The sequence below is a fragment of the Chlorocebus sabaeus genome, chromosome 22, assembly GCF_047675955.1.
Source record: "Chlorocebus sabaeus isolate Y175 chromosome 22, mChlSab1.0.hap1, whole genome shotgun sequence".
NCBI lineage: Eukaryota > Metazoa > Chordata > Mammalia > Primates > Cercopithecidae > Chlorocebus > Chlorocebus sabaeus.
The window spans coordinates 100161794-100170040 of NC_132925.1; the positions used below are offsets into that span (position 1 = coordinate 100161794).

General features: G+C 38.7%; 1 pseudogene; it reads right to left on the bottom strand.

Moving 5' to 3' along the window:
- Nucleotides 1-6968: 6968 nt before the first annotated feature.
- LOC103227429 (NFU1 iron-sulfur cluster scaffold homolog, mitochondrial-like) lies at nt 6969-8032 on the bottom strand (annotated as a pseudogene).
- Nucleotides 8033-8247: the final 215 nt, after the last annotated feature.

Genomic DNA, 8247 nt, shown 5'->3' on the forward strand with positions numbered 1-8247 from the left:
CTAAAGCCTTGAAAGTCCTTCTTGGAATGCCCTTTCTGATACTGCTTAGCAGCCACCATTACATTTTTAAATAGCCATATTGATTTTTCCTTGTCTTTACCAGCAAAATCCTCCAGGCTCTGTTGACAGAGCAAAACACTCACTCTGCCTCTTTCAAGCTCTTTTCAAATGCAGTACACTGCGCCAGCTTTTCATGCATTGGTTTGGGGAAAAATCAACCCGAGAAAGCTATGGAATGTCTGCAGATTGCCTGTCTGTTCTTGGCCAATGTCTGCAAATCAGAATCATGCAAGTCAGGGACAGGCTGGAATTGAGTCAGTCAGGCCCTGGAGAGAGTTGTAGGCTCTTTGTTTGTTTGTTTGTTTGTTTTTGTTTTGTTTTGTTTTAATGCTAGAGAAAGGGAAATGGATAAAATTCCAGGGCTCTGGTTCACTTGTCTTTGCCCTTCATATATGTGTTGCTTTTCCCATACTCATCCTGGCTGGGAGGGCGGGTGGTGGCCGCCCGTTCTTATCAAGACAATGCCTGGGAAGCCAGATGCTGAATCCTATCTGCAGTGCTTGTAGCCCCGCCAGAGCCCAGACTTGTAGACAGTGGCAACATGGCCCAGCAATGACATTTCATGAAGACTGACTCCAGTGGTCTGGACTGATGCTTTGTTCCTCGTGTTTCCTAGAAACACCTGCCCATTGAATAATGCCCTGCTAGGAGTGATGGAAAGAAAGGGGTCACCCTTCAGTGCCCTCACAACCTGAAAGCACTTTTCCTGTGTGGTCAGCAGCCCCTGGGCAGACCAGCATGGCAGGTCTTCAACTCTTTGAGACAGGTGGGGACGCAGGGAATGAGAGGACACAGCAAAGTAAGTATGTGGTAGGGAAAGTCCTGAAGAGAGAAGGATAGGACCTCTTACATGAACACCTTTCCTCCTTTCCACCCCAGAAGTGTGGGATTAGGGAAAGGTTAGAGAAACCTTCTAGGGACTAGAAAGAACTTTGGGTTTTTATTTATGAATTCACTTGAATTCTGGTGTGCTTAATGTTTAATATTATTATATGTAGCAAAGATATACAGAACAATGTTCTATCATGTAGTAAATACCTATGTAATCACCACGAAGGCCAACAAACAACATTACCAATAGGCCAGAAGCTTCCTTAGTACTCCCTTCCAATCTCTGTTCTACCTCCTTCCCAAAGGCAATTACTACACTGACTTTTGAGGCAATTTATTCTTGTTTATCTTCATTTTGTCTATCTCCTGGTGTGGGAAAAACTTTCGAATGTAAGTATCTTCTTGTCTCCAGCTTCTTTGGTATAATATAATGTTTACAAGAATCATCATGTTACCCATAACTGTTGTTCGTCCAATGCCATTTTTCTACTGTATTTAAGTAAGTGAATATACCATGAATTACTTATCTATTTTACTATTGATGGACATTTGGTTTTTTTCCAGCTTTTGTCTACTAAGAATAGTGCCATTATCAACATTGGTGTTATGTCTGTTGATTCACGTGGCATATTATAGAAGTTTATACTCAGGAGTGGAATCATTGAGCTTAAGTTCTGTGTATCTTTAAATTTTATACATAATTTTAAACATTACAAAGTGAATGAGAGTTTCTGTTGCTCCATATCCTCATCAACATTGGCTGTTCTATGCAGCCATAAAAAAAAGATGAGTGTGTGTCCTTTGTAGGGACATGGATGCAGCTGGAAACCATCATTCTCAGCAAACTATCACATGAACAGAAAACCAAACACCACATGTTCTCACTCATAGGTGGGAACTGAACAATGAGATCACTTGGACTCGGAAAGGGGAACATCACACACCGGGGCCTATCATGGGGAGGGGGGAGGGGGGAGGGATTGCATTGGGAGTTATACCTGATGTAAATGACGAGTTGATGGGTGCTGACGAGTTGATGGGTGCAGCACACCAACATGGCACAAGTATACATATGTAGCAAACCTGCACATTATGCACATGCACCCTAGAACTTAAAGTATAATTAAAAAAAAAAAAACAGTCTTTTTACTTTTGGCCATTCTGGCTCATGTTCATTATTTTTAACAAATATTTTCCTAACTACTGATGAGGGTAAACACTTTTTCATGTTTTCATTGGGCACTTGTTTACATACAGATATAGATGTAGCTAGATAGAGAGAGATAAAGATAGAGATAGAGAAAGAGACAGAGATAGAGATGATAGAGAGAGAGAATCTGTTCGTGTCTCTTGCCCGTTGTTCTTTTGGTTGTCTGTTTTTTTCTTATTCATTTGTGAGAGGTTTTTTTTAATATGCTGACTATGAGCAAGTTGTTAGTGCTATATATTACAAAGATCTCCTTTCACTCTGTGATTTGACTTCTTTACCCTTGTCTTCTTTATATTCTTATTCAATTTATCTTGTGTAATTTCTTACTTGATTTTTTGGAGTTAATTTCTTTTTAAATTATTTCTTCTGCAATTTATGTATTTTAATTTATCTTAAGCTCTTCTTTAACTTATATCAATAATAATGTATTGGATTCTACTTAGGCCTTTTTTCCCATCTTTTGTTATATTTATTCCTATGTATTTTATATGTTTATGTCATTATGAAGTATATTTTGTATTTTTATATCATTACAGAATAACAGTTATTTTTGCTTGTTTAATAGCAAAACGGTGAGCAGAAGTTTTCAGTTTGAATGTAATGTAATTTATCTTCTACCTATTATTAGTTCTTTCAATATTTTATTTATGAAATTTTTAATCTCTTTTCTGAAATCATAAAGCTATCTTCCCTTACCTTCTAAAAGTTTACTGATTCATGTTTCACAATTAGATCTACAATTCTCCTAGTATTAATTTTTAGGTATAGTATGATGTAGAAGCCTAACTTTATATGCCCAGCACAATGTTTTGAAAAGATTAACATTTCCTCCACTGTTCTGCAGTGCTCAATTTGTTATAAAGCAAGTGTCTATGTATGTGAGTTTGCCTTGTATAAATAACCCATTTATTAGCTTATAATAAATGTCGATATTTTGTTGGACAAATTTTTCTAACTTGCTTACTTTTTCAAAACTCTTGTCTATTTTTGTTTTGTTATACTTCTACATAAATTTTAGAACTCCTTTGTCATTTCTTACAAAATTTGGAGGGTTTTATTAGAACTGCATTGCATTTATAGACAACTTTTAAGAAAACTGATAATTTTATAATACATGGTTTATTCTTTCATTTATTTACCTAATCTTTGGTTTATCTCAATAATAATGTATTGTTTTCAACATCGACTTCTTGCCCATTGTTTATTAGGTTGCTACTTGCCATTTTATATTTTTGTGTCATTATGAATGGTGGCTGTAACACAGATAAACAGTTGATTTTTGCTTATGAATGTTTATTCAATAAAGTTGTCAAACTATGATGGCTTTTTCCTTTTCCACCCTCCTAGTTTGAACTATAGTCCCCAGTTACTCAATGAAAGGCTAATCTTTATGTTATTGTGAAAGGATTTTGCATATGTGTATCAAGTCTCTGATTAACTGACTTTAAGTTAATCTAAAGGAAGCTTATCCTTAGTGGGCCTGGATCAAAAGAGCCCTTCACCAGATGGATTGTGGCCTTCCCTTAGTTCAGAGAGATTCTCCTGTCCGCCTCAAAAAATAAGCAATCTGCTGTTTACTTATACAATTGCAAGGAAATGAATTATGCTGCATGAGCATGGAAGAAGCCCTCAGATGAGACCACAGCCCAGCTTACACCTTTTTTTTTCCGTTTTTTCTTTTTTTGAGACATAGTCTCACTCTGTCACCCAGGCCCAAGTGCAAAGGTGCGATCTCGGCTCACTGCAACCTCCACCTCCCAGGTTCAAGTGATTCTCCTGCTTCAGGCTCCTGAGTAGCTGGGACTACAGGCACATGCCATCACGCCCGGCTAGTTTTTGTATTTTTTAGTAGAGATGGGGTTTCACTGTATTGGCTAGGCTGGTCTCAAACTCCTGAGCTTGTGATCTGCCCACCTCAGCCTCCCAAAGTGCTGGGATAGCAGATGTGAGCCATTGTGCCCAGCCCCAGCTGACACCTTTACTGCAGCCTTCCAAGATCTGGAGCAGGGGTCCCAGCTGAGCTGTGACTGGACTCCTGACCAAAGGAAATTGTGAGATAATAAATGTGGGTCATTTCAGCACAAATCACAAATGTAGATTTGTGATCTTCTGTTACACAGCAATAGGAAACTAACAGGAGTTTTAGATTCTTATCATGCTAGACTTTTTTTTTTTTTTTTTTTTTTAGATGGAGTTTCGCTCTGTCACCAGGCTGGAGTGCAGTGGCGTGATCTCGGCTCACTGCAACCTCCGCCTCCCCGGTTCAAGCTATTCTCCTGCCTCACCCTCCCGAGCAGCTGGGACTACAGGGACGCATGCATGCCCCCATGCCCAGATCATTTTTGTATTTTTAATAGAGACCGGGTTTCACCATCTTGGCCAGGATGGTCTCAATCTCTTGACTTCGTGATCCACCCACCTCAGCCTCCCAAAGTGCTGGGATTAGAGGCACGTGCCACCGTGCCCGGTGAAGTGTTAGACATTTTTACATAAATTATATTACTTGTGAATAGTACTAATTTTATTTAATCATATTCAATCTCCTTAACTTTTCTTTGTCCTGCAGCCCTTGTTAGGACCTCCAAAACAATGTTGAATGTTTTTTTTTTTTTTTTTTGCTTTACTCTGTTAGTGTGGAGGATTTCACTGTTTGATTTTCAAATGTTAAATTAACCATGTATTTCTAGAACAAAACCATTTGGTCAATGTTTATTACCACTTTAAAATATTGCTGAATTTGCTAATATGTAGGCTATTTCCATCTTTAATAAAGAATGAGATTTACCTGTAAATTTTCTTTCTTATAGTACCCATACCAGATTTTGGTATTAAGGTTACGGTGACTTCCTAAACGAGCTGAGCTCGTATCTCTAGACTTCCACTGCCCCCTGGCTCTTGGTCTAGTCATTTTTCAATATCTTAATAGTTCTTCTGTGCCTTCAACATTTTTTTCTTTTATTCAATTTTTCTAGTTGTCATCAGTTGTGGGCAGGAATGCAATTCAAATTACCTCATATTTAAATTTCATTCCTTAAACATCTATTTATTTGGCCTTCTTGTGTGCTTGCCCCTAATGAGTCAACAGTCCTATAGTGAGGGCACAAAAGGAACCATCAATTGCTGTCTAGCGTGGTGAGTTCTCTGATAGAAGAGCTATGTGAATACATTAAAACTGCGCCTCAATGATTTGGAAGAAGATAAATAAGAAGCAGTTGGACAGAGATAAGAGAAAAACATTCCAAGCAGAGGGAAAGCATATGCAAAGTTCTAGAGCTGAGAAGAGGTTGTTTCATTTGGAGAGCTGCCCTGATTCATGCTGGCAGGAGGAGAGAGTCCAGGTGCAGAAGAAGCTGGGTCCTAGCTGTGAAGTGTTTGGCTGCTATATATTTTCATCTGGACTTTATTCTTAAGGTGACAAGGAGCCTATGGTGGGTCCGAGATGCAGAGTGACACCATATGGCATTTGCATTTCTGATAGTTTATTCTGCTTGCTGTGTGGAGAATGGATTGTGTAAAGAAGAGGTGGAGGTTGGAGAGCTTTTGGAAGATTGTTTTAGTGATTAGATAACAGATGATTGTGTCTTCTCTTGGATAATGGTGAAAGGTTGTATCAAAGACGACTGTTGTGAGATATTTAAGAAGCACAAATTGATGTGCATAAATATAGGGGCTGTGAGAGGAAAAAGAGGATCTTAATGATTCAGATATTTGTAGCTTGGACAAGTGCATGGAATAGGGAAAACAAAGCCAGCCCTTTCCTTTGTATTACAAGAGGTGGGTTTTGCCAGAGACTAGTCAAAGCTAAAAATAAACAACATGCATAAAAATAAACAACGTGCATTATTGGCCTTTTTATAAACATGAGGTTGGGTGTATAAATATATAGTTGCCAGATATAGCTTTTGCAGAGATCATTCTGCTCCCACTACACAGAGCCCCAAGATCAGGAAGAATAAGTTTTGTTTTAAATTCCAAACATACTGAGCACTCGCATCATTCAGGGTACTTGATGTCAGTCACCTGCCACATGGTAAAGGATCAGTAGCAACAATAACAATGGCAGAAAGCTGGCCACCACCTCGGCCCTGGGTCAATTTGCTGAAACTCTATTTGTAACAAATGAACAGCTTTTAATTAGCTCATCCAGTTATCTACTGATCAACCAATCAATGACATTTTAACTAAATAACAATTCACTCTAAACTTTCAGGCAAATAAGCTAGAATAAGACAGCTTACTGCATGATCTTCCTGCAAGGGGCTGTGCAAGTGCCAGGAAAGTCATAAGCATAGACTATCATGAAACACTGGATTTTGTGCATAAGAGAAATGTCATCTTTTCTTATATAAAATGCATAGACAGGAAAATGTATGCTGATGCAAAACTGAATGTAAAAAAAAATTCTTAAATATTTAGCAAATTGCTCTTTTAGTGAAATGATTTTGGAAAATGAATTTTCAGATACTTGACCCTCTTTTTCTTTTAATCTTTCTGAACCTGCTCCCTCAACTGTAAAATGAAGATAATAATGATGTCTACATTGTAGGGTTATTGTAAGGATTACATAAAATAATACATAGAAATTATCAAGCTGTGCCTAGAACATGAAAAGTGATCAACAAATAAGATACAGCTGATATTATTAACTCAATACATGCTTTTTGAATTAATGATATAAAAACCAGATGGTCAAATAAAATCAGTCAGTGGAAAATGATTCGCTATAATGTGCCAGACATTTCCATAAGTTCTTCATTCGATCTTTTTTTAATCATTTTCTGAAGAAATTGCATATTTTATTAATCCTCAAGTTTCTCAGTATATTAATAATAACAGCTTGATATATATTATCGATAAGTCCGACTGTTGTACCCAAAGAATATCCAGATTATTTTAAGGTGAATTTGCTTCCTTTTCATCTGATTCATCATCCATAACCTGTTCTACACCTTCTACCTCTGGAATATATAACTGCAGCATGTTCTGAATTCCATTTTTCAGAGTAATGATTGAACGAGGGCAGCTGGTGCAAGAACCCTGGAGTTTCAGTCATATGATGCCATCTTCAAAGCCTTTGTAGATTACATCTCTACATATTCTAGTATCTAACACTTCCTTAATCATTGCCACAACTTCATCATCTTCATATCCTGCTTCTCCTGAAGATGTTTCCTCAGTAACTAGGGGTAAACCAGATGCAAAGAAGTCCATGGTTGTTGTGTATATATCTGGTTTCAGTAAATTCCAGTCTAATTTTTCATTTTCCTTTGTGACAGTGAAGAAATCTGGCCCAAAGAAAACACTTTTTACTCCTTCAAACCTAAATAACTGCCTAGCCAAAGGAGAGTGAAATGCTGTAGCTGGGGTAGGAAAATCCATGAGCCTTGTCTCAAAAACTGGTTTCCATGGTATAAACTTTATTAGGATTTGGGATATCTGTGTTTGAATAAACATGTGTCTCACTGGGTTACAAAAGGCTGCAGGTAGTAGGAAAAGTAGTCTTTCTACAAATTGATGCAGAGGCTGTTTCTCTGTTTTTTTGAGACTGAGTCTCACTCTGTCACCTAGGCTGGAGTGCAGTGGTGCCATCTCGGCTCACTGCAACCTCCACCTCCCAGATTTAAGCAATTTTCTGCCTCAGCCTTCCAAGTAGCGGGGATTACAGGCGTCCGTCACCACGCCTGGCTAATTTTTGTATTTTTAGCAGAGACAGGGTTTTACCATCTTGGCCAGGCTGGTCTTGAACTCCTGACCTCGTGATCCACCCGCCTCGGCCTCCCAAAGTTCTGGAATTACAGGCGTGAGCCACCGTGCCCAGCCCAGAGGCTGTTTCTTAATGATGTATAGATTCTTCAACACATGATAGAACAGCCTGCGCAGCCCCGCAGCAACAGCCGCAGTTGCCCAGCCGCGCCGGGCCTCTGCTACCATCTTAGTCCGAGAGTCTCCATCTTCATGCCATTGCATAAAGTAGATACTATTATCTCTGCTTTCAGGTGAAGCATGTGAGGTTGAAACAGGTAAAGCATCTGTTCAAATAGTGAAGGACCTGCCTTTTGAATCCAGTGGTGGATCCCAGGGCAGTTTAACATGTCGGTTAAGTCAAGGCTGTGGATTCAGACACAGCTTTGTGTTCTCTGGGCTCC